At 44.0% G+C, this 27,500-nt stretch overlaps 2 protein-coding genes across 2 annotated transcripts in view; one reads left to right on the forward strand and one right to left on the reverse strand.

Annotated features, from left to right (window-relative positions):
* LOC116036403 (NLR family CARD domain-containing protein 3-like) overlaps positions 1-27,500 on the reverse strand; it is a 1,020,880-nt gene that overhangs the window by 776,252 nt on the left and 217,128 nt on the right. The window lies entirely within an intron of this gene.
* LOC116054922 (zinc finger protein 609-like) overlaps positions 181-27,500 on the forward strand; it is a 60,036-nt gene continuing 32,716 nt past the window's right edge. The window contains exon 1 of the mRNA XM_031306673.2: positions 181-585. The gene's annotated coding sequence lies outside the window, so the exon portion shown is untranslated. The remainder of the gene's footprint in view (positions 586-27,500) is intronic.

The following is a 27,500-nucleotide window of genomic DNA, read 5'->3' on the forward strand; positions in this document are numbered from 1 at the left end:
TAAATGTACAGTTATATGCTTTACAGTGTAGGCTTATTTTTCTGTATTTGTTTATTCATTTGAATATTGACTTCAATGGCATTCCATATCAAAGCCAGTCCTAAAAGTCCATGTATAAGTACTGACTCCAGTCCAGTCAGTGACTGTAATCCAGCGAGCCGAGTCCAGGTCCAGTGACTCCGCTGATCCAGTCCTCCGGGATTTGGTTGCATTGTACCTAACAGCCATTTAGCCCCACTGTGCTGTTTTTCTGTCTGTTGCTGTCCGTGTGTCTGTTAACGAGGGGATATCGTGGACCTGGAAACTCTGGGAATATCACATCTACTCATGGAATACCTGGGATAAGTTTAATGTTCATCCAGGCTCGAGAACTGACTCCAAAATGTCGGTGTTTCCCGCTGCTTTCCAGTTTTCTCTCCGGGATGTGACCGTGTGATGGCTGCGGTCCAGTGAACTGGGAGCACGTTGACTGGTTCGCCTGTTCTATCCACCAGTTTTGGGAGCTTGGCTTTAACTGTTTTTACTGGGATTATCGGAACCTATGGAGTGTACATGAACGTTGGTCGGATAGGGATTTCAAACGGGGTAAGTGGACATGTTGAAGTCAGCTCTCTTGGTGGGTTTTGGATCCACTTTTTTTTTTGAACGCGGGATAGCCTACTAGCTAGCTATCCCGGGGGTTAGCTCAGCGGGCTAGCTGCTGTCTTTGTCTGGAGAGACCGGGGAGCTAAGGGGCCTGCGTCCATCATCGGACACGTCCCCGTCTGACCCACTTGTTTCCCTTTTACCTGAACATTTTTAAACCACTAAAACAACGCTCACTTTACACATTAACACATGCGTTTCACTGTCTGTGTGACGGTTAGTCACACTAGTTTAACGTCTAACTGCCCGTTGGATTTCTTGTTCCTTAGTTGCTACGCTACAGTGCCCGTTGGCTATGTGCACTACAAACCGTCCGTTTAAAGCAGCACTTTGCCCGTTTAAAAAGCTATTGTAGCATTTTAGAAACTCCTTATCAGCAATTTGACTTAACATATAACCTCTTATTGTCTTAAATTGCTGTAGTTGTGCTTCAAAACTGGGAGAAAATGCTGGGAAGGGGGGGGCAACAAACACAAAACACTTGTCCGATAATGGATCTAGATGTTTGACAGGTAGGCTGAAAGCGCCGCATCGGTAATTGTCCATCACACGAAAAACTGGACGCTAGGTCAACAGATACATAAACGTTACGTACAATGTTATACGTTAGGGTGAAGGTGTGACTTGACGTCTGTAATGTCAGCTGTAAATGCGGGTGTAGTTCTTGTAAAATGGTCGGTTAATCGCAAACTGAGAACACTTAAAAATCTGCCCATTATAGCTGAGCTGCATTGCGTCCGATAATGGATCTAGTTAGCTTGGTAGCGGGCCACGGTGGGCCTCGGGACTAGCCGCACAAGTTGAGCCTAATACCTTCATATTATTCGATATTGTACTCTTAAGTAAATGGTATTGTGTCCGTCTAAAACTGGTATTACTCAGCTATGGCCCCTACAAGACGTTATTAGTGTGCATGTTATCTTGGCGGTAGGGCAGTGAGATCCAGGGCCGACGAGTTAGCCACAGCTATTAATTCAGCTAACGATAGCTACGGTTAGCTAGCCAGCTCCGTGGGACTGCTGTGTTTGCAACAAATTTCAGTTCCTCTAAGTGTTGTGTCCAGTTAGCCATCCGTTAAGGTTACTAGCATTTTAAAGCATTGCCAGCTTTGTATATATTGTCCCCAAAACACAACATAACAACCGTCCAAAGATCAGTAACGTGGCTAACGTAAATGCATGCTAACTACATGACAAATATTCCTTAAAGTGGGCTACCAGCTTTTTTTTTTAAACCAAATATCCTGCCGCACAATTAATGCTAAAGTTAGGCTTTTGTTGCTCTCATAATATAACAAATAGGCTTGTAAATACACTTTTTTTTTTAGCGTGATTGCTTAAATAAGCCAGTGATTGAAGGCCTACATTAGTTACTAGGAGAGAAAAATACTTCTCAGTTGGAATAGTTTAGTTTAAATGTTACTTTACAGTAAGTCAGTCAAGTCTGTGCTTTAGTAAGCTATTTAATCCATCTTTTTTAATGCTACATTGTGTGCATTTTAACTCCAATTACCAGGACTGTAATTTACCTCTGAAGCAACATGCGGGCTTATTTGTGTGACTGAACACATGGACAGGCAGCATGATTATCTCTGTCATAAATCTGTTGACACCCAGGCTACAGGACCTGGGCTCATCTTGTGGGAGGTGTGCTCTCTAGGTGTGTGACAGCTTATTCTGTTGAGCCGTATGATTCAATCTGCTTAACCAGTACTTACTTAAATGATTTGTCGTGTCTAGTTTCAGCGCTGTGCACCTGGTGTGAATCTGTGGCCTGGAGAGTCAAGGTAGTCGTTCATAACGGTGAGCAGACTCAGGAACAGTTTCTTCCCACGGGCCATCACTCTAATGGACACTTACACTCAGTCATACATAAAAAAAAAAAAACACGTACTCCAGCGGGGGTTCCCCCAGAAAAGTTGCAAGGCCCGAGGGCAAGTGCCTTCTTTTCGACAAGGCCCCGGCTGGGGCTAGTCTCAGACGTAGGCGCCGATACGGAAAATACGGAGCACCCATGTGTGCCAGACTGCCAGTAGGCTCCATTCATATTAAACATTGCAGTTGGTGCTGAGTAGAGATGCACCGCTTACAACTTTCTAGGCCGATTTCTGATTTTCTTTGAGTTAGACCAGCCGATACCGATTTTAGCCGATTCCGATTTCATTTTTTCTAACCACTTTACAGAACACACACATATTTATTTTCTATCTTTTCTTTAATAGTTCATGTGTTGAACAGATAATGGATCACTATATAATAGAACTATATAAATTACTCCTGGTGTGGGACATTCACACACATCTAAAGAGCAATGTTAGAACCATTTCCTTCTTTTCACATCAATATCAACTAAAGAAATGTGATTTAGGTTTTTGGTGTCGTCCCTCCACGCCCTACTTTCTCCTTGCAGGTGTTGCATATTGTAAACTTGTTATCTTCTGCACACACGCTGAAGAATTCCCAAACAGCTGACATGTTGCAGGTTAATTCACCAGGTTCCTACATGTGGAGAATAGCGCCGACACACGGAGGAGAAGTTGAGAGAAAGGAGAAAGAGAGCGTGCTGTGGCGTCCGTGTGTGCGTGCGTCCTTGAGAACTGTAACTGGTATAACTTATGTTGTCAGTTAATTGTAGCGTTGACCAGCATGAAATCACCATATGTCAGACTGACCTGCCGGTCGCCGGTCATGGCCGAGCATGTGAAAACCGGCCAATTCCGGTCACCGGCCGCTCTATCGGTGCATCTCTAGTGCTGAGTGGAGCGTCTGTCATAGTGTGATTGGTTATGTCGCTGTCAGTCCCCTGCTCCATATCCTATCCACCAATGGCAGCGTTTCTTGGCTGAAACCACCTCTTTAGTGACCCCCCCCCCCCTTCAATCCCCAGCATTGATTCTTAATTTCCCACGAAGCTGATCGCGATTACATGTCAGTTCAACTTCTCCTCTCCAACCCTGTAATCTGTATCTGTGAGAAGTGGAGCTGTCCTGAGTTGAAAGATAGCCTACTTTACGGCTGTATTATTCAGTTAATAGGTGTGTGTTCGTGTCGGTCGCTGTCCATTTCCTAAGGTTCTGAAATGCAAAAAAATGTTGATTACATGTTGATTGGCGTGCACCCACGGAGGAAAACATACATCGGCGCCTATGGTCTCAGACTGATGGCAGTGTTAATGTAGAGCCCAATAGTTTCTGTGATAACAGAATCAAATCGCTAAACCGGAAATGACGAGCGGGACTAAAACGTGAATTATACTAGACGCATCTACGGTGGTGCGCGCCGCCGTGACGTCAAAATGACGTAATATCCTGCTGGGCAGAGGTCTCGCACGGCTCTTTTTTTTTTTTTTTCAGCGGCGCGCGACAAAGCGGAAACGGGAGGCCTGACCGGGTTCGCCGACAACGTGATGCCAGGACTCTCAGAGTGACCGCTGGTCTCTCTGGTAACCTTACTGGGTTAAGATGAGCTCTTTGATGGTGAATGAAAGGCTTGATCTGATGAAGTAGATCATCCAATCAGATCCAAGCATTGAGGTCAATGCTGCAGCCAGTTCTGCCGTCATTTACCTTTTTCTTCTTCTAGTCTGTAGAAAGAGCAACGTCTGTAGCGCAGTACGTCTTTGCTCATTAGCGCCACCTCTGTTCAGGAGAAGACTGCAACTACTGTGGCGAGGACCAGCGCGGGTATAAATAGTCACGGCGATCCCATGACGTCACATTTGCACGCGCCAGCTGGGCCGCGTCCAGTATATAACAGCCTTAAGTCTCTCAAAATCTGACTAAAATCTGTTAAACTGACTTTTGTTGATCTGAAATGAAGACAGATTCAGCAACTGCACGGCCTATTTCTCTCTTCAAATGTTTTCAGAAACACGTTTCGGTGAACTATTTTAGTCCAATATGAGATCGTATTCTGAACGAAGGTTGAAAAATCCGGGAGCAGCCAGACCCACGTGATGCGTTCGTCCAATCAGCTGCCGGTTTTAAAATTTTTTTTGGGCGACAATACAGATCAGCGCCGCCTGCTGTTACGGAGACGTATTACGTCTCACGCAGAACCCAGACCGTAAGTTTAATAAGCTGCCGACCTGAAAAACAGAGAGTGGAAACGGACGTGAGGAACCAGCAGAGAGGGAGACGCTAAGCTAACGTTGTCTCCTACACTACGTGTGCAGCAAGCATTTTGTCACCAAAGTCAGACATTCAAATGTTGGTTTTAGGCTAACTATATGTCTATAAGCTAAAGCACGTAACGTCGGACATAACGTTAGCTTGGTGTCTCCCCGTTCTCTCTGCTGATTCCTCACGTCTGTTTCCACTTTCGTCTTCGGCAGACGGAGCCTCCTAAAAGATCACTCTCTGGGTGTTATGGATTGACATCAGGTCATTCAAACGAAGATCTATTTGAATTGGAAGATGGTTTTTCTAAGTAGTAGTAGATTGTTAACTGTCCCCGTAGGGAAGTGAGGTAGCAGCAGAAATCACGCTGCATTTTTGGCAACATACAACCCGAAAACGGAACAACAATGAACACAGTTTCCGGGACATCACTACACATAACGTGGACCGAGGCACTCAGCCTTGTGACCGTCCAACGCCATCATTCATTAAGAAATGTGATGGCCTGCAGAACGGAAGAAGACTCGGATCTGTTTTTTGTGAACGGATGCACCGAATCCAGATGTTTGGGGTTCGGCCGAATACCGAATCCACTGGTTAAGGTTCTGCCAAATCCGAAACAGAATACCAAATCCGTTGTGTGGTTAACACCAGTTTTTAGCCGTGACTGTCCTTCCTTTGCCGTACCTGAAGTTGCTGCATTCTGGCTGCTGTCTGTAGATTCCTTCATCACAACTCGTATTCTTCCAGATGTTTGATACCAGATGTTGTAACAGCGGTGATGTTGTGTATTGCAGTATTTCCTTTAGGATTTTTTTAGCAGTGGGGATAAGTCCGAACCCCCCCCCCCCCCCCGCCCCAACACAAACTAATATATGTATTCACCTCCATTCACACACAATGAGGCATATTTTCAGTTGTGTCTGAACTGTATTTTTTGAGTTACTATATAGGCCAACTTTGATCTTGACATATAGGCTAAGCATTCTGTAGCAAATAGCAGTAAACCCACTATTAATTACATTATCTTAATGCAGTGGAACTACTTCAGCATGTAAATAATGCACCTCAAATACAAACGTGGGCGTTCAGCAATCGCTATTATATCGAATCAACAGCCACGTGACATTTAGCTCGCAGGTGAAGAATACAGACAAGGAACATCACCAGTTAACTTCATTTAAATTAGCAAGACCAGGCTTAAATGATCTGACAACAGGAGTTATACCACTTACAGTGCTCACGGACGCACACACGCCATCTCAACTGGCTAGTTATCCTCGTGTGTCTGCGCTGTTCTCTGACATGCCCTCTAACAATGCGGCCCTGTTTCTGATACCGTGGGGGGCAGAAATGTTGCCGTGGGGGAGGCCGCAACGGTCAAATCAACATAGAGGAAACACTGTATAGTTTAGGGTCCTCGCCACCACCAGACTTATCAGCGTTGCAGATTGAACATGTAGCTGGACTTGAATGGCCTTCTTTTGACTGAAAGTTCTGCCAAACATCACTTTTTCTGCTCACCAGTTCCATTTCCACTTTCTCACAGCCTGCTGCATTGAACGCTCCACCTACGTAAACACCTTCCTGTAATCAACGGCGCCGTCATTACGGCGACCAGCGTAGGGCGCAGAGTGTAAGCGCAGGGTTCAGCAGAAACCCAACCCCGTCAAAACGCCCAAAATTCAGCCGGATCAGAAGCCCCATCCTGGATTGGGTGCATCCCTGTTTTTTTTTGTGAATGGATGAGCAGCCAGCTAAGACACTGAACCACGGCTCTTTTATTTCACACTCCTGTCACAATCAGGACCAACTTTTTACAGCCGAGAAAGCGTGAACTAGGGCTGCACGATACGAGGAAAATAATGCGTTATGCAACCAAATAGTTGACTATCTTGATAACGATATATAACTTGCGATACATAATCGGATATTAAAGCGTTCTCAGTTCTGCCGCTTTCAGTTGTCTGCTAAAATCCAACAAACTGTTTGTTGGATTTAGTCCATTGTGTGTGTGTGTGTGTGTGTGTGTAAAGTGGTGCTTTGATAGGATTCTTTGTGTAGAAACTCTTGTTTAGTCGACTGAGTATTTCTGTAGCCGAGGACAGCCCTACTGCTAAAGGAAAGTCAGGAGTTCATTTTAACATGCATTACCTTTTGCAATATTAAAATAATTATAACGTAACGAGTAGGGTCGGTATCAGAATCAGATTCATTGGGCAAGTATACGTACATACCCGAGGAATTAGACTTCGTAGGTGTTAGCTCTCTATACATTCAACCATTCAGTAGACAAATAGTAATATAGACACATACTGTACAATAGAGACAACAATATACATATAGGCACATATCAACATAATATACAAATATACAAATATACAAATAAGACATAATATAGAAATGTAGCTTTTTCCAAAAATTAAACCAAACTATTGTATATTATTGCTCTTCAATAAAACTAAAGTATTTCTTATCTGATTACTCGATTAATCGGTAGAAGACTTACTAAAATAATCGATAGCTGCAGCCCTACTTTTAACCCTCGTTTCGTCTTCCCGTCGACCTGCAACTTTGAGTTTTTCTGGGTCGAAATTTCAACATTTTCTTGTTCTTTTTCTACACTTTTGTGAGCGTTTTTCTCGTTTTTATTCAAAACATGTCAATCAATAGAGACAACAATACACATATAGGCACATATCAGCATAATATACAAAAATACAAATAAGACACAATATCAAGACAAGTACACATGGGGTGGGATGTAGAGGGCGAAAAGTAATAGTGCAAAGTAGTGTGCAAGATGCATGTTGGAATGATAAGATATGGTATCTCCACGTACCGACGTACTGTAAGCACCCACGGCGTCGACTTAACGCAGAAGCATAAAACGGCGCTAAACTTCAGCGCTGTGCACATGCATCGTCCCCATCGCACACAAATTAACCAGCTCCTGATGAGCCGTTAATGTCAGTGAAGTGCTAATGAATGGCTAGGGACGGCCAGGATTGCAGACGGTCGTTATGAACGACGCAGCCCAGACCTCTGTGGTGTGGTGTGGTGTGGTGGTTGGGCTGAGCCGGTCCGCCCTGCAGCACGAAGACGCTGACAGGAAGCCGAGATGAGCCGTCCTGTCTGCTGCTTCCTGGGAGGCCGGTGAGACAGGAAGACAGCTCCGCCGAGAGGCGCGCGCTGTGACCCGCTGTCACCCCGACCAGCCCCCCTGGAGGGCCCAGCAGAGTTACCTGAGCTGTACACCGCTGCAAACAACAGAAGGGTAGTAAAGGCAACATAGAAATAAATAAATATCAGAATGACCAGAAGAATCTCCTGTTTAACTAGGGCTGAAAGGATTCCTAATAGCACGACGTCAGTGCTTCAGCATCTCAACAGAAAACATGGAGTCTAACTTAATCATCCGTTCCACGAAGAGGACCCCACGCTGAAATACATCAAACGCAACAACTACCACAAACAAAGACCAGGAAATACGTAGCGGTTAGGGCTGGTACGGTTCACACAACCCACGGTTGGGTTCATATCACGGTTTTCGGTTCTGTACGGTTCTTGTTATTTTTTCTTTTACTTACTAAAATAATCGATAGCTGCAGCTCTACTTTTAACCCTCGTGTCGTCTTCCCGTCGACCTGCAACTTTGAGTTTTTCTGGGTCGAAATTTCAACATTTTCTTGTTCTTTTTCTACACTTTTGTGGGCGTCTTTCTCTCGATTTTATTCAAAAAATGTCACTTTTTTTTTGCTTGTATTTAAACAAACGAAAGGAAATCATTTCCAACTTTATTTTACTGAACAAATTAAATATTTGAATTGACTGTAAAAGGCTCCACAAAAAAGTGACCGTATCTTTTTAAACTGTAATTTTCTTCTGATATTTTCTTTCAACGCAAAAATTCTCGTGTCTGTCGCGATATGTCGCAGCCCTTTGCGATGTGTATATTGCGCCAGTTGATATTGCTCTATCTTGTGCAGCTCTACTTTTTAGTTGCAGCGATCGAGGCAGGGATGTTTCCCGTTTACTGTAACGTTAACGGGACTCTCGCGCCGCGATACGGACAGGCGAGTCTGATCTCCGGTTACGTGATTGGCCACCGCAGGTGACGTCACGTTGCTTTTCTCCAAAAGTGGAATCGGTCTTAACTTTTTGCAGTTGTGTGTTGAACGCTGAATAATATGAGGGGCTCCTAAAACAGACAGATGTGTCTGCATGACTCTCCTCTTTCTAAACACACTTGTTTCCTTTCAACACACGGACACACGGGCTGGAGTTTAAATCTGAAAGCATTAACGGGTGCAAGTAGTTCCTAATAAAATTCATTAAGTCCACGACATTATGATGTAGACTTTAGCACGCGGAGTGACTTCCAGATTTTGTAGCAGAATCTCAGCAGCTTCCAGAGAGAGAGATTAGGTTTTGTGTTTCTGATGAAAACTGTTTGTCACTTCAGACACCTTTTCTATTTTGCCGCCTTCAGAGAGAAACAGAAGAGACAGAAAACATAAGACCGTTGTGACCGTTAGGGCTGCAACTGGTCTCTCATAGCCAGACCTTCCTCCACAGCGCTGCGGAGGAGGAGGAGGAGGGTCTGGCTAGTCCACACAGCAGTCCTGGATGGGAGAACATGCTCTGGTTTGTTGGCATTTCTTTAAACCAATCACGATCGTCGTGGGCGGGGCTAAGCTCCGGACGGAGCCACGGTGCCTCTGCTAAATAGTCTCAGGAAGGAACTTGTTTTGGTGGAACATGTGTACGTTCAAAAGTAGTAACTCTTGCAACTCCGATTGGACAGATAGTCTAGCTAGCTGTCTGGATTTACCCTGCAGAGATCTGAGGAGCAGTTAACCATAGTCCTCACAAATCAGCCGGAGGTTAGAACACCAACACAGAGACAGAGGAAGGGAACGGCGTAATTCCCAGGAAAATGACTTGTCGTTAATGTATATTACTGTAGCAGTAGCTGTTGTTATAGCAACAAAAGACGCTCTCGGCAGCGAACCAAAACGATGCCAGCGTTGTCTTTTTTTTTTTAAATTACAAAAGCGCCCTAGTTAACTTTTTCTTGTCCAAACAAACAGCAAGCGTGATCACGGCCTCACTGCTTCTTCGGTGCAGCAGAGTGGACGGTCAGCCAATAGGAAAGCTTCCTCCACAGCTGTCTTAGTTTCTTCTTAAAGGAAGAGTAAGGCCTCCTGGACACTGGCTGCGTGGCGTGAGCGTGTCAGCTGCGTGGCGTGTCCGTTTTCATTCGGGCTCCCATGGTAACAGGTTAGAGCGTGCACACTGCCTGCGTGACACGCACGTCTCAGGCGCAGCTCGAGCCGCGGCGTCAACGCGTGCATGCTAGAAATGGGACCGACTTGAGCGTGTAAAGGCTTAACGAGGAATACCGCGTGGACCAGCCTGACCTTCCTCCGCAGCACCGTGGAGGAAGGTCTGGCAAAGCGAGACTACTGCTACAGTATCCTTTTAGATTATTTATTATCTGCTCCTGTTCTAATGTTCTACACACAGGTATGGAGATAATAACGGTCCAAAGTGATGTGGGGGATGCAACGCTACCGAACCACGGCCGAGCGAGAGTTACGTTTCGAAATGCGTGAAAAAGCCTTGAAATGTGTGTGTGTGTGTGTATTTTAGGCCTGTGTGCAGTGTGTAATAACAACAGAGTGTAAATTGGGGATTAATAGAGAGTATAAATTAAAATTAAAAAAATGAACAGGTTTGAATATTAAGTGCTGCCTAATATTCGTTTGAATATCAATATTCTTTTTTAATATTCAAATTATATTCGAATAGCGAAGTTCGGAGTCAGCCCTAATAATAATGCGTATGACAATAAAGTTGAACTGAACTGAACTGACAGGTCTGGCTACTCCACCTGTCATTGGTCACCTGTCAACAAAAAGGCCTTGACGTAGGGTTGTTTTTTCCAGAAAAGTTAAACTTCTTTCAACTCCAAAAAGTCGCTCTGAGCTGCAGAAAGAAACGTTGGCGTTGGCGTTTAAAAAGGGCTCAGCGCTCTCATCTGTAAACGTGGCGTACGCACAAAACACGGCTGAAAACTAGAGGCGTTGAATCAAATAATGGATGCATCGGATCGTGGACGTGGACGATGCTGCATTGATAATGGGCCGGGCCATAATCCATTATTTCTGTTCACAGTTTAATGTAGGCCTGACAGCCTTTCTGTTTACATATTCTGGTATGTTTTACACATTCAGGAAGTGCCATGTGCTCAGCGCTGTAGTTTTGTGTCCAATAGGAGTTATCATTTCCGCTTTTAACTTCCGTACACAGCTGCGGCGGTAACCTAGGTGATCTGTGAGGTAATTTAATACGTTTCGCTTATTATAATAAAATTCTGCGGGGTTTCTGATCAAAAACTTTCCTGTATTTGTTTTAATTAAAATGTCGGAATGTTATATTACGTAACATGTTTAAATATCAGAAACGGCGACATCCGAGCTGCTCTGTGTCGGGGAAAATTAACTCCGTGGTGAGTCTCCACCAGTTTCTAAAGGATGAATCCGTCAGGGCGATATGGATCCGAAATAGTAGGCGTGATTTCGTTATAAGGAGACACAGCACTGTCTGCAGTCGGCATTTTATGCCCCAAGATATAATCGAAGGGGGCCGGTGTACGTCAGAAATTGTTATATCGGGTAGGTCCTGTAAACACCGGCTATAGAAGGTAGCCATGACTACGCTGTGTTTACCTTAGTAACGGACAACCAGAAGTAGTTCAACCTGTTTTGTAGAACCCGGAAGAATGTTGCCCATAACCTCTATTGATTTAGTATCAGAGCACTGCAGAATGTTTGGTTTTTTAAGCTTGAAAAGCTGTGAATTAAATATCCTGTATGGCTTTAATAGTAAAAATGGATCGTGATTAGAGATGCACCGATTACAACTTTCTAGGCCGATTCAGATTTTCTTTGAGTTAGACCAGCTGATACCGATTTTAGTCGATTCCAATTTCATTTTTTCTAACCACTTTACAGCACACACACATATTTATGTTCTATCTTTTCTTTAATAGAACATGTGTTGAACAGATAATGGATCACTATATAATAGAACTATATAAATTACTCCTGGTGTGGGACATTCACACACATCTAAAGAGCAATGTTAGAACCATTTCCTTCTTTTCACATCAATATCAACTAAAGAAATGTGATTTAGGTTTTTGGTGTCGTCCCTCCACGCCCTACTTTCTCCTTGCAGGTGTTGCATATTGTAAACTTATGTTCTGCACACACGCTGAAGAATTCCCAAACAGCTGACATGTTGCAGGTTAATTCACCAGGTTCCTACATGTGGAGAATAGCGCCGACACACGGCGGCAAACAACAAAAGTTGAGAGAAAGGAGAAAGAGAGCGTGCTGTGGCGTCCGTGCCGTGGCGTCCGTGTGTGCGTGCGTCCTTGAGAACTGTAACTGGTATAACTTATGTTGTCAGTTAATTGTAGCGTTGACCAGCATGAAATCACCATATGTCAGACTGACCTGCCGATCGCCGGTCATGGCCGAGCTCGTGAAAACCGGCCAATTCTGGTCACCGGCCGCTCTATCGGTGCATCTCTAATCGTGATGCATGGAGATGTCGAATCGCTGACGTGATAATCGTTCACCTCTACTGAAAATGTACTTTTAGTAACGATCCTACGCAGAGTTTTATAAACAAGACCCCAGGACTTTTTGAAAACACGCCTTACAGCATCAAACTATTATGTAAAAACAAGACGCTGGCAGCTTAAAACACAGACGCAGCACCAAGTGTGAACATGCCTTACACCTCCTTTTGTTGTTGAAGCTATTTTGGTGAAAACAAAAAGCTGTAACAGGAAACCCAGCAGTGTGACCCCCCCCCCTCTCTAATCTCTAGTGTGTTTTCACAGGTTTCGAGAGCGTGACTCTGCTGAAACTCGCTGACAACCGCGATACCATGTAGACGGAGCTGTCGGGCCCTGCAGCTGTTTGTGAGCACGGTAACCGTAGATCCAGACAGAGCAGTCCCAGTCTCTGGTCCCCCTCTCAGCCTGTTTTCATATCAGAGATCCCATTGTGTCCCTGGGGCAGCCTGTGGGCTGTTGGGGTTTTAACGCCCCGTCTGGGAATCACATTTCCTGGCGTCAGAGTTGCTTCTGTGCCTCCACGGTGCAGCGGCAGTTTGGGTAGTTTGGTGGTTGGGTGGGCGAAGGATGTGACGGCGCTCGGCGCGTGACGGCCTCACTGGCGGGTCCAACAATAAACCAGTCAAACGAAGGTTTATGAACTGTTCATTGGAAACAGTGACTACATAACATTAACAGATCATTATAGAAAGAAATAACTAGTGACATGTAAAAGATATTAAACAAATCTGACTTTAAGAGGACACAGATGACGTGTAGCCATGATGTGCTTTGTGAATTAAATCTGGTTGGTCTGTCAAATGTTCTGGTTCAGCAGATACCTGATGACCCAGAGCCCAAATTAATACTATGACCCATACAGACAGTTACATGCTATTACAGTGATTTTCAACTTTACAACAGCCTTGAAGTCGACGTTGGGGGCTTAAAACACCATCGAGCATTAACCCTCATGTTGTTTCCCGTCAACCAACAAACTTTTAGTTTTTCTGGGTCAAAATTTAAAATTAAAACTTTTTGTTCAACGTTTTGGACGTCTTTTTCCACACTTTTGTCGCTTTCCCCCCCGATGTTTTTGGCACTTTTCGGATGTTTTTGTTAATATTTTTCTGCGCCTTTTGATGTTTTTGTGGGGAAGGTCTGGCAATGAGAAACTAGGCGCTAACTTCTGTCTCATTTCTTCAAATTTAACCCTTTTTGACCTGTTTTCAAAGTTTTTTATATCAGAAATATGGGTCTCTTAACAACCAAATTAATAATAATAATAAATTGAATGTGTAAAGTGCTTTTCATGAACTCAAAGTCGCCCAAAAAAAACATATATGCATACATGTTTATGATGAATTACTACTTCCATTGAATTTGGGTTGTTTTATTTAATTTCATGGCTTTTGAAAAAAAAAACGTTGACATAAACCAGTCTGTGATTCAGTCAAAATCCTCTGATCTCAACTATTCTATTAGTCAAAATAATTCATAATATCTATCTTAAAATTAGGTATAATGTCATTTTATTAGGTTTATTGATCATGAATTTAAAAAAAAAAGCGTTGAAAAGAGGGACAAAAATGTTTAAAAAAGCGTCAAAAAAGTCAGAAAAAGTTTTCAATTTTGACCCGGAAGACAACACCAGGGTTGAAATCATCTCTAAACATGTGCAAGTTGGTCAGCTTCTCCTCGGACCGCGTAGCTCCTATGGCGCCATTTTGCTGCTACCAAGCCATCACCTCCCGTTAGCATCCCATTGACTGCCATTCATTTTGACGTCACTTTGACAGAGAATAACTTTACATCTGAAGAGTTTAAAGACTCTATTTGTCCATTGTTTATTTCTAAAGAAACACGACAATGTATAAAAGGCTCCATTACCTTGTAGCTCACGTTATGGCTCCGTAGCAGACGTTTTTATAAAAATAGGCTAACGATTGGGTCATAACCACGAGACTTACTGTCTCATAGTAGAGGAATTACCGTATAGTACAGGAGAAGCTCTCAGGCAGTTTGGACTTCCATTAGCTGTTTAAGTTTAATTCCTAATGTTAACTATCATTTTAGTGATCAATAATTAGCCTGTGTCCATGTTATCTCCTTACATATACCTACGCTCTCCGTCTCTGCTAGATTGGGAATGATTGAGATTTCTCTTGGCACAGCTACCAGAAGACTTCCAACTTTCAGACAGGTTGCTCACGTCACATCTACGTCTTCAAGCTCAGTTGGAGGCTGCTCAGTAACGCTCAGCCATCACCGGGAAAGAGACTTCACTGGTCTCCGTCCAGAGACACGGGACCTGCTGGTCCATCTTATATACAGTCTACTACCAACTACTACTATCTACTGTCTGGGACCAACTCCAGATCTGAGCCAGTTAGGGCCGGGGCGGTATGTATTTTTTTTCCACCGCGATTGAAAGACGGTATACCGCAACCCCCTTACGAGAGTAGTGTAAGTTAGAGCGAGGATGGCAGGGTGCCTTAAGGGAGTGATGTCAGTGCCTGTGTGGTCGCGCAAGGAGAGCGAGCGGTAACGGAGAGAGTAGCGTATCAGTGCCGCTGTGAGGAAAAGAGAGAGGAAACGGTGATCGCAAAGATGATGTAAAGTGAGTTAAAAGTGAACAAGAAAACAACAAGCTAGAGCTTCTTAAGAAGTTGAAGTTTGTTTAAATATTTATACTGTCCAACCAGTAGAACATGTCCTGTTCTGTAGACATGGTCCTTATTTATATATTCATATATCCAATATCACCGTCAGTTGAAATACACATTGCGTTGTAAGAAAACTTGTTTAATTTGTTATGAATCTATTTTGATGTGTTTTCCCATAACTTTTGTAATTTTACATATGTTTAAAAATATCTATCGCAAAATATCGAGATATATATATATATATATTTTCCTCAGGATAACTTTGGACCGTCATTATCACCATACCTGTGTCTTAAGGTGTGGACACACAGAGCAGATGGCCGACCGTCGGCAGTAAAGTCAGTGTGACTGATCAGTCTCCCCGCGTTGGTCTAAAAAGTTCCTCAGAACTAGAGGTCGACCGATTAATCGGCCGATTTTTGGCAATTTTTTACATAATCGGCATCGGCCAATATCAAGCCGATTAATAAGCAGGCGCATCTGCGGGCAGCCTAGTGTTAAAAACATGAATAGGCGACATTTTTTACAGCGCGCCCAGACCAGCTGCCTCCAGCCCCTCCCCTCGTGAAGTCTTGCCGTGTGTCTCGCGCATCCACTTCAGGCTCAGATGCTACCGTTAGCAGTAGCATGTTGCTGGTGTTCTTACCTTGGGATTAACTATTAATAAAACCGTACAAAACACCGCGGCCACACCGCTGTGGAAGCTCCCCGAATATCATTTATCAGTCTGGTTGTTACCCCTGTCCGTGGCAGTCTCATCCACTCCTATAACGGGGCTAACAGAGCCTTCAGTCCTCCGTGCCTGTATCTATTAACTGCATCTATGGACTCGAGCACGAATAAAACCCTTAATTTTATTATATTGGCTGGATGAGTTTTAAATTACAACTCAGAGTTGTTTGAATGACAGAAATGTGCTGAGATAAGATCCTGATGAGGTCAACAGGACATGTAACAGGAGGGTCCCCAAAACACAGAGAAAACACACAAACTAATGAACAATGATCTAACAAACAAGGTGAAGAAGAACTGACTTCAGAGAGCTCTAGTCTGATGGGATTCAACAGGAGTTAGGAGGAAATATTGTTGAGATTAATAATACGTCACTTTCTGTGAAGCAGATTTGTATTCTCAGAAGTTTAATAAATGCTGATAAGTGCACTAAACTTTATTTTTTCATTGAAATGTTTGACAAAGTTTATTTTCTTCTTACCTGTTTTGTTTATTTTATATATTTTTCATACATTATTTATACAATATACAGTATGTTTTTACATTATATATTTTTAATTGAAGTCTAGGCTACAAGTGTAGATTGGTGGCAGCATTAATCGGCCATCGGCTGACCCTGATTTCTAAAGATCGGCATCGGCATCGGCCAGAGAAAACCCACATCGGTCGACCTCTACTCAGAACACACTGAAGAGACGAGACGTAATACGTCTCCATAGCAGCAGGCGGCGCTAATCTGGATTGTCGGCCAAAAATGAAAACCGGCAGCTGATTGGACGAACGCGTCACGTGGGTCTGGTTTCTCCGGAAATTCACAGCCAGACTGTCATGGCGGCTCGTTCAGAATACGATCTCATCTTGGACTGAAATAGTTCACCGAAACGTGTTTCTGAAAACATTTGAAGAGAGAAATAGGCCGTGCAGTTGCTGAATCTGTCTTCATTTCAGATCAACAAAGGTCAGTTTAACAGATTTTCGTCAGATTTTGAGAGACTCTAGTCACGCTCATCCCGCTCCCCGTTTCCTGGTTAGCTCTCCACCAATCAGATGGGCCGTGATGCCGGCAGTGCCCGCCCCGCCGATTATACATGTCAAATCGGCCAAAATGAAGGCCGACGGCCCCTCGGACGGACGACGGCACAGAGCACACCGAACAGACTGGAGTCACCGACCTCGCCAGTTCATCTACAATCAATAGATCTGAGGAAAGTCTTGTTGATGTATTTCACATTTATTTAGCTCGGTGCTGCACATAAGACTTATAACTGTAGGTAAAACCCTGGACTACAAAATGACCATTTCTTCCAGTTGCCATTAACATTTTGTTTCTTGAAGTCTGATCTGTCACACAGTTTGTGTGTTGTCACACGTTGGCCTCCACGCTGAAACAGGATGCGGGTGTTTCCACCGCTGGCAGCTGCACGACAGCGCTCGCAGGTGAAGGGGTTTTTTTTTTTTTTTTGTCTTGAGAAAACCAAAAATCCACAAAATGGAGGATGTCCCCTTTCACGTATAGAGAACGAGAGGCCTGATTCCGAGGCTCAGGTGTGACGGTTTTAAACTTTGACTTCCTTCACGTCTCGTTGGTTAACAAATCGTTGCTGCAGAGTTGTAACAGTTGAAAAGCCCTTTCTGTCAGCAGGATGATCATTCTCAGTGTGTCTGCTCTTACTGCTGCTCTTTATCCGTTTGTCCGTTTATATTTGGGGTCCCATGGTAACAAGTTTGAGCGTGCACACTGCCTGCGTGACACGCACGTCTCAGGCGCGGCTCGAGGCGCTAGAAATTGGACCGACGCAAGCGTGTTGGAAGTAGTGCTGTCAGTTAAACGCATTTATTAACAGATTTAACGCAAACCCATTTTAACGACACCACACCGGATCTAGCTAGACCGGCTAGAACAACAACAGGCACGCAGCACGCACTTGTTTGGGCTTGAGCCGGCCAAAGAGTAGTAGGCTAACGTTACGTTTTGAGTGGATGGCGAGCGCAAGACGGCGAAAAAAAAAGTTGCCAAATGGTTCCATTGACAAGACCAAAGTGATCTGTGTGTTTTGTAGGGGTGGAACGGTACATGTATTCGTATTGAACCGAAACGGTACGGGCGTCTCGGTCCGGTCCATGAATTTACACGCAGAATACACGGTATAAAAATAAATAAAACTTGCGTGCAAATTAATTAATGTAATGCGGAACTACTGTTAGACACGCGTTTCTTAGGGACACCTAATCTGTAGCCCTGCCCTTAGCTCGGAAGCTCCCGAGCTCCGCCTACATGTTGAGTCAGTAATACATCCATGGAGTCAGTCAGTCCAGTGAGTCCACACGAAGCAAACTAGTCCCTACCATATACAACCAAACACGGACGTAGATCCCTTCTCACCTCGACCACAAATGGCCTCCAGGCCCGTTTGCTCCGGTATTAGCTGTTAGCTCCGCTGTTAGCTCCGCCGTTAGCTCTTAGCTCCGCCGTTAGCTGTTAACTTCGCTGTTTGCTGCTAGCTCCGCTGTTAGCGTGTGAATCTAACGCCACAATTCGCCAACTGCTCTGTGTAAGAAGCTGCTCTTTTAACACCCCTGCTCTGTGCATTCACATATGAGAGCAGCGCTTGTCTCCCATATCACACTACTAGCTGATTGTTATTTTGTTTACAAGTTCCAGATGGAGTCTGGAGATGATGCGGGGTAGCCTACTTATTGTGTAGGCCTACTGTTTACATCTTACTTTACACACTTCAAGCTGTTACAGCTAGCTCAGTGGACAGCCTGAGACATGCACAATAAAAAAAATTGCCTTCTGCATTTTTGTCTTGCTTTTCCCTCCGTTGTACCGAACCATGATGTCTGAACCGAGGTATGAACCGTACCGTGACTTCTGTGTACCGTTCCACCCCTAGTGTTTTGTCGTTATGAACTGAGCTATCATCGCAGCACGTCCTGTCTGAAATACCACTTGATGGCCAAGCGCACAGCTGACGGCCAAGCACAGAGCAAGCCGATCGTATTTTGAAGTCTATTCTTTGAGGCACTGGAAGCCAGTGTAGCGACTTCAGAACTGGAGTATTTTAGTATTTATTTGATTAGGACAATGCACATTAATCAACGTTTCTGTAAATGCGCCAGTGTTAGCCAGTCGGCTAATTTTCAACTGTAGTCCTAATTACCTAGCATGCATGTCTTTATGGTGGGAAGAAACCGGAGCACCCGGAGGAAACCCACGCAAACACGGGGAAAACATGCAAACTCCACACGGAAAGGCCTGGATTCGAACCCAGAACCTTCTTGCTGTGAGGCAGAACCGGCACTGAGCCACCGTGATGTGATCCACTTTCTTGGTCTTAGTGAGGACTGGAGCAGCAGCGTTCTGAATCAGCTGCAGCTGTCTGAGTGATTTTTTTAGGGAGACCTGTAAAGACTCCGTTACAGTAGTCTAGTCTACTGAAGATAAAAGCATGGACAAGTTTTTCCAAATCCTGCTGAGACATAAGTCCTTTAACCCTTGATATATTTTTAAGGTGGTAATAGGCTGACTTTGTAATTGTCTTAATGTGGCTGTTAAAATTCAGGTCTGAGTCCATGACTACACCAAGATTTCTGGCTTTGTCTGTTGTTGTTAACATTATCGTTTGAAGCTGGCTAATATAAGGAGTAGAGATGCACCGATTACAACTTAATAGGCCAAGTCCGATTTCCAATTTTCTTTGAGTTAGACCAGCTGATACTGATTTTAACCACTTCACAGCACACACACATATTTATTTTCCATCTTTTCTTCAATAGAACATGTGTTGAACAGATAATGGATCACTATAAAATAGAACTATATAAATTACTCCTGGTGTGGGACATTCACACACATCTAAAGAGCAATGTTAGAACCATTTCCTTCTTTTCACATCAATATCAACTAAAGAAATGTGATTTAGGTTTTTGGTGTCGTCCCTCCATGCCCTACTTTCTCCTTGCAGGTGTTGCATATTGCAAACGTGTTATCTTCTGCACACACACTGAAGAATTCCCAAACAGCTGACATGTTGCAGGTTAATTCATGAGGTTCCTACATGTGGAGAATAGCGCCAACACGTGCCTTCACACCGCGAGCGGGTACGCACGACACACGGTGGAAAAGTTGAGAGAAAGAGTGTGTGTGTGCGAGCGTGCCGTGGCGTCCGTGTGTGCGTGCGTCCTTGAGAACTGTAACTGGTATAACTTATGTTGTCAGTTAATTGTAGCGTTGACCAGCATGAAATCACCATATGTCAGACTGACCTGCCGGTCGCCGGTCATGGCCGAGCACGTGAAAACCGGCCAATTCTGGTCACCGGCCGCTCTATCGGTGCATCTCTAATAAGGAGGCCAACGAAAGCCCCTTTTTGAAATATTCACTACAGCGGGGCTTGAACAGCAGCGCTGCTGTGATCAGTGATGATGGTGTAGAGGTCTTCCTGAAAGCTGTGACTGGATCTCATCACTTATGAATTATGTATAGAATTTGCTCCGTTTCCCTTTTTTGCATCGTCACACATTCAAGACCCTTTCTACTTGCCGTGCAGCTTTTCTTTCATTCCCTGCAAATGGATATTATTCATAGTTTTTTTTGATTATTTTTGGGGCTTTTTATGGCCTTTATTCGACAGGATAGCTTGAAGACAGGAAAGGCTGCCTCAGCCTCAGCCTACATGGGGCCCACAGACTACTGGGTGAGCTAGTGGCCGCCCCATTATTCATAGTTTTAAGAATCAATTTGGCTGTTTTAATATCTGATAACTTTTGATCTGAACTATATCCTGATTAAAAAAAAAAAAAAAATATCTTTAAGGTGACTCGACCAGCTGACTTCTCTATAGGCCTTGGGCGTCGTGACGTCACTACTTGGCGTGGCCGCCATGTTGATTGCCTCCTTTACCGCTACTCGGACTACTGCGCACTGTTTATAGACGTAACGTCCCTCTCAGTCGTGTGTCTTAAGTGAACATTGAACATTGAAAATAAGGGAAATTTCAACATTCATCTTTCTGTTGCTATCCCTCTGCTGACAGCAAAAATTCGTACTACAAAACTGCTGCATTAACTAAGCGAGTTGTGTGAAGCTAGATCTAACGTGACTTTGCTTACAGATTGGCGTGAAATCGTGCAACAACCACGCTGTTGTCTTAAAAAGGCCAACATCACGCTAAGGTTGCTTTCAAGTAAGCAAAACGATGCTTTGAAAACATCTGTTTGGCTGGAAGGGCGAGGGGTAGCAACAGGACAACAGGACAGAGACTGACAGGTCCGATGGAAGGGCTAACGTTAACGTTTAAGCAATTACAAAAAACTTCGGGAAAAAAAGTCAAAAAACTTCAAAAAAAAAGTCAAAAAACTTCAAAAAAAAAAAAGTCAAGAAACTCAAAAAAAAAAAAAAAGTGACAAACTTGGGAAAAGCTTAAAAAAAGTCATAAAAGCACAGAAAAATATTGACAGAAACTTCGAAAAAAAAGTGACAAAATTGTCGAAAAAGATGACCAAAACGTTGGAATTTTTTTAACCTTTTGACCCAGAAAAACTAAAAGTTGCATCGTGGTCGACGGGGAAGACAACACAAGGGTTAAGGGTTAACCAGTCGCAAAAAACCCCAGTCCCCCCAGAACAACGTGATTATGTGTTCTCATAATTCAACGCATAATCAGCCAAAGTCCGCATATTTATTTCGGGGGGCGCATTTTTTTCAAATACGGCGCACTTTCGCCGCATAAATTGCCGATTTCCGCGCTAAATATGCAGGGCTTGCATGATTTCATAATCCCTGCATTTTCGTTGCAAAAAAGTCACATATATCTTAGCAGAAAGTTGAAAAATGTTGCATCGACTTCACACAAGAGCAGCATAACGGCACGTTATGAAGTGATGTCATGAAGTGACGTTAGGGAGTGACGTTATGAAGTGACGTTATGAAGTGACGTTATGAAGTGACGTGAACATCATCGAAAAGCTGCAAACCCCGCGATGAAGCCATGATGAAACCGCAGTTTTTGCAAGTTCCCGCAATTTCATCGCATAAAATTGCATAAATATCCCGCATATTCCATCACATTTTTTAAGAAAACGTGCCGCATAATCAAGGATTTTAGTCCAAAACAATCACAAAAAAACTCCTCATTTTTCTGGAAGGACTGTCTTTCGGTCTGAACTGGGCTTTTCACTCCGCTGGCCTTGAATATACTCTGATGTCAAGCTGCAGCCCACAGACACAGTTGTTAAACCCTCCCCTCTCGCCTCTCGCCTGTCGATGATGAGCACACGGAGCCATTTATCACCGACTGTAAAACCATAGAGGTGGTATTTATTATTTATAGAGTCTTGAGGGGTTTGAGTGTAAACCTACAGACATGTTTGGCAGCATTTCTTCCCGCTGGCTCTGTCTCCTGCAGGTCCGACGGCCAGCAGACGCAGCGTAAACATGTTAACAGGCGGCTCAAGTAGGGAAAGTGGTTAGGGGGATTATGGGATTTACAGCGCAGTTAAAAAACAGGAAGTTTGAAGTAGTTCAGGGTGGAAAAAGCAGCCGCAGAGAGGCTGGGTCAGTAGTTAGTCGTTATGGCAACAGAAGGGCCGCTCACCCACACAGTGAACACTCCCATCACCCTGTAAACACTAACCCTGCTCTGGTGTTCCCCCCTCTCATTCCCCCTCTCATTCCCCCTGCTCTGGTGTTCCCCCCTCTCATTCCCCCTGCTCTGGTGTTCCCCCCTCTCATTCCCCCTCTCATTCCCCCTGCTCTGGTGTTCCCCCCTCTCATTCCCCCTCTCATTCCCCCTGCTCTGGCGTTTCCCCCTCTCATTCCCCCTGCTCTGGTGTTCCCCCCTCTCATTCCCCCTCTCATTCCCCCTGCTCTGGTGTTCCCTCTCTCATTCCCCCTGCTCTGGTGTTCCCCCCTCTCATTCCCCCTGCTCTGGTGTTCCCCCCTCTCATTCCCCCTGCTCTGGCGTTTCCCCCTCTCATTCCCCCTGCTCTGGTGTTCCCCCCTCTCATTCCCCCTGCTCTGGCGTTTCCCCCTCTCGTTCCCCCTGCTCTGGCGTTTCCCCCTCTCATTCCCCCTGCTCTGGCGTTTCTCCCTCTCATTCCCCCACTCATTCCCCCTGCTCTGGCGTTTCCCCCTCTCATTCCCCCTCTCATTCCCCCTGCTCTGGTGTTTCCCCCTCTCATTCCCCCTGCTCTGGTGTTCCCCCCTCTCATTCCCCCTCTCGTTCCCCCTGCTCTGGTGTTCCCTCTCTCATTCCCCCTGCTCTGGTGTACCCCCCTCTCATTCCCCCTCTCATTCCCCCTGCTCTGGTGTTCCCCCCTCTCATTCCCCCTGCTCTGGCGTTTCCCCCTCTCATTCCCCCTGCTCTGCTGTTCCCCCCTCTCATTCCCCCTGCTCTGGTGTTCCCCCCTCTCATTCCCCCTGCTCTGGTGTTTCCCCCTCTATTAGTATTTACTGTTGCTAACCGTAGGCTAACGTTAGCTGCTGTGTAGCGTGTTATTAGTGTTTACTGTAGCTAACGGTCGGCTAACGTTAGCTGCTGTGTAACGTGTTATTAGTGTTTACTGTAGCTAACGGTAGGCTAACGTTAGCTGCTGTGTAGCGTGTTATTAGTGTTTACTGTAGCTAACGGTCAGCTAACGTTAGCTGCTGTGTAACGTGTTATTAGTGTTTACTGTAGCTAACGGTAGGCTAACGTTAGCTGCTGTGTAGCGTGTTATTAGTGTTTACTGTAGCTAACGGTCAGCTAACGTTAGCTGCTGTGTAACGTGTTATTAGTGTTTACTAGTGTGACATGCAGCCATGTTTCTGGTGCTTCTAACGTCTGTTTTGGAGCATCAGAGCAACGCAGACATTTAAGTGGCACCGTAATCCGTGTTGCTATTTCGTCCGGTAGATACTGGGCACATTTGCCACCGGATTTTAACATGCTCCGTTAACGTGAACAGAAAATTGCGTTGCCTGTATCTTTTCACGGCAAACGCACATGTTTGGAAAGTGGTTGCACAACAGCTGAAATGGCTCCTTCATAGTTTCCTTCAACAGAGGAGGAATGTAGCACAGTATGGATGTGACAGCAGTTATAATTAGCCTATGTGACAATAACATTTGTTTTGGTTAAAATCAACAAATAATCGTGATAATTAATCGTGATCAATATATTGATCAAAATAATCGTGATTATCATTTTGGCCATAATTAGTAGTCAACTATTAAATAAATAATAATTGGTTTGTCTTTTCTTTTTTAACCAAAGGTAAACTTGTGTGATGTCAGCTTGTTAAACATGAACATGTTCTAGTTTCTTCTCTCCTCTGGGACAGGAAACTGAATATCTTTGAGTTGTGGACAGAACAAGACATTTAAGGGCGTTCATCTTGGGCTTTTTGGGAAACATTGTTCCACTATTTTCCGCTCCGCATGCCGTGAATCATCAGGAGCGCTGACATCGTGTTAATATCTGGGCGATGTGTAGTTTACAGCCCGCCACAGTCAGGAGATGCTCGCTGGCTCGTCTGTGTTTGGAGGTGTGGAGGCCAAGTTTCCATCAGAGCAGCTGGGATGATTTGTCCCGCTGGCTGCTGGGACGGCGGCGCCTCCGGCCGGCCTGTCAGGTCATTGAGTGCGTGGCGTTGAGGATAGAGCTGTTCCGATACCAGTATCGGTATTGTCTCCGATACTGCCTAAAATGTTGGTATCGGTATCAGGAAGTATTGGAGTTAATGTACCGATCAGATACCACGTAATAAAGCCCTAAAGAAAATCTACATTAAAGTAGTTTATTTATGTTCTTTCTCCGTTATAACTGACTGTCAAACTGCAGAATTAAAGAAAGTTCTGTGGCGTTCATTGTTCATGTTTCACAAAGAGTTTAACCTGAGCCAGACCGACAACAAAGATAGAAATAATATCACATCCATACAGGGATAGTAGTATACAGCTGTTATACATCATATCATCATACAGAGATAGTAGTATACAGCTGTTATACATCATATCATCATACAGAGATAGTAGTATACAGCTGTTATACATCATATCATCCATACAGAGATAGTAGTATACAGCTGTTATACATCATATAGTAGTATACAGCTGTTATACATCATATCATCATACAGAGATAGTAGTATACAGCTGTTATACATCATATCATCATACAGAGATAGTAGTATACAGCTGTTATACATCATATAGTAGTATACAGCTGTTATACATCATATCATCTATACAGAGATAGTAGTATACAGCTGTTATACATCATATCATCATACAGAGATAGTAGTATACAGCTGTTAGACATCATATCATCATACAGAGATAGTAGTATACAGCTGTTATACATCATATCATCTATACAGAGATAGTAGTATACAGTTGTTAAAACATAATAAAATATATGACACACTGGTATCAGATCAGTACTCGGTATCGGCCGATACGCAAGTTCAGGTATCAGAATCAGTATCGGGAAGCAAAAAAATGGTATCGGACCATCTCTAGTTGAGGATGTTGGATGTTGAACGAGAGAAAGGAAATCGTTTCCAACATTTTTTTATTGAACAAATTGAACATTGAATTGAATATAAAAGGCAGAACTAAAAAAACAGAATGCTAGTTAGATTTTAAAGTTAAGGGTGGGAATCACCAGAGGCCTTACGATACGATATCATCACAATACTTTTTAAACATATTGCAATATCCTGCGATATATTGCAATTCATTACCTTTTTTCCAACTTCTAATTTTTCCCAATTTCAGATGATGTCCCCAAAAGGAAATTTTGTCAACATCTGTTTTATCTAAAAAGATCCATTTCTCTGTTCATTTCACTTCAATTGTATTGCTGCATAATGGGATCATCAAGCAGACAGACTGACCATCACATATATAATAATAGATCCATACTTGGTGTCTGTGTATCGATGCAGTATTGCCACAGAAAATATTGCGATACTATGCTGTATTGATTTTTCCTCCCAACCATATTTAAAGTGTAGTTTTCTGCTGATATTTTCTTCCATCTAAAGGCGCTGACACACCGAGCCAATAATCGTCCGTCTGACCGTGTGGCGAGGTCGGTGACTGGAGTCTGTTTGGTGTGTTCCGTGCCGTCGTCCGTCCGAGAGGCCGCCAACCTTCATCTTGGCCGACCTGACTTGCTGGGTCGGAGGGCGGGCAGTCGGACTCAATGACCAATCTGATTGGTGGAGCGCTAACCCGGAAATGGCGAGCGGGATGAGTGACAAACGCCTCTCAAAATCTGATAAAATCTGTTAAACTGACCTTTGTTGATCTGAAATGAAGACAGATTCAGGAACTGCACGGCCTATTTCTCTCTTAAAATGTTTTCAGAAACACGTTTCAGGGAACTATCTTTGTGAAATACGAGATCTCATTTCGAACATTGCCGCCATTAACGGTCAGCTGGAGAAGCCAGACCCACGTGACGCATTCGTCATTTCCGGTTTTCATTTTTACTATTACATCTCGCACACGCGCAGAACATACGCTCAAGTCGGTGCTCTTCGGTGTGTTCTGAGACACTTTTTGGACCTCGGGGAGACTGATCAGTCCGACTGACTGTTCTGCCGACGGTCGGCCGTCTGGTTGGTGTGTCGGGGGCTTCACACAAAAAAAATCTGTCTCTTTCATGATATCAGAATCAGATTCATTGGCCAAGTATACGTACATACCCAAGGAATTAGACTTCGTAGGTGTTAACTCTCTATACATTCAACAAATAGACATAGTAGTAGTAAACATTCAGTAGACAAATAGTAATATAGACACATACTGTACAATAGAGACAACAATATACATATAGGCACATATCAGCATAATATACAAATATAGAAATAAGACATAATGTCAAGACAAGTACACATGGAGTGGGATCAGGGGCGGATTGGCCATCGGGAATACCGGGAACAATCCCGAACGGCCGGTCCATTTCAGGCCGAACCGGCAATAAGTTTTTATTTTTTAATTTTTTTTCTTTGGCCGGCCGTTCAGCTGCAGCGGAGCGCTGTGTCTGTGTGTGTTTCAGACTGGGCCAAACCAATACTTTCAATCTTGAGGGGGGATACGAGCGGCCCCTCCTAACTTGGACTGATCCTCGTTTTTCCTGACATCCGATTGGCTCAAACTTAAGGCGCCGAAAAAAGAGTTTACTTTCAGTCAGGTTTGGATGTGTATGAATCCAACAGAGACGGATGTTAAAAAATGGTGAAAAGAAGAGAAAGAAATGGGTGGGGCTGAAAAAATAAGAATGAAAAAGAAAAAAATGTTGCCACAAGAGGCAGCTAATTGCGCCAAATTAACAGACCTTTCCCGTGAAAAGGGTGCTGTGGCAGGAGGTAACGTTACAGATGAGGAAGGAGGACCCAGCAGCATGGGCAGGACAGGTGCACCATTAGTGATGTGTTTATTATACGCTGAAATTATTTATATTTGCATTTAAATATAGGCATATATATTATATAATTAAGAATTAAAATAACTGCAAAAAATCCTTTCTGCTCGTGCACCAAGGGCACTTGCGTAAAAGGCCTCTCCATCTTAAAGTCCCGGGCTGAATTTCAGTCTCTGTTTGGGATGTAAGGTGCAAAAAGTAATCGTGCAAAGTAGTGTGCATGTCTCAGGCTTTCGCGGTGTGTTTATTGCGCCAGTTGACATCACAATTACTATTTATTTAAAAAAAGG

This window comes from Sander lucioperca, chromosome 7, assembly GCF_008315115.2.
Source record: "Sander lucioperca isolate FBNREF2018 chromosome 7, SLUC_FBN_1.2, whole genome shotgun sequence".
Classification (NCBI taxonomy): Eukaryota; Metazoa; Chordata; class Actinopteri; order Perciformes; family Percidae; genus Sander; species Sander lucioperca.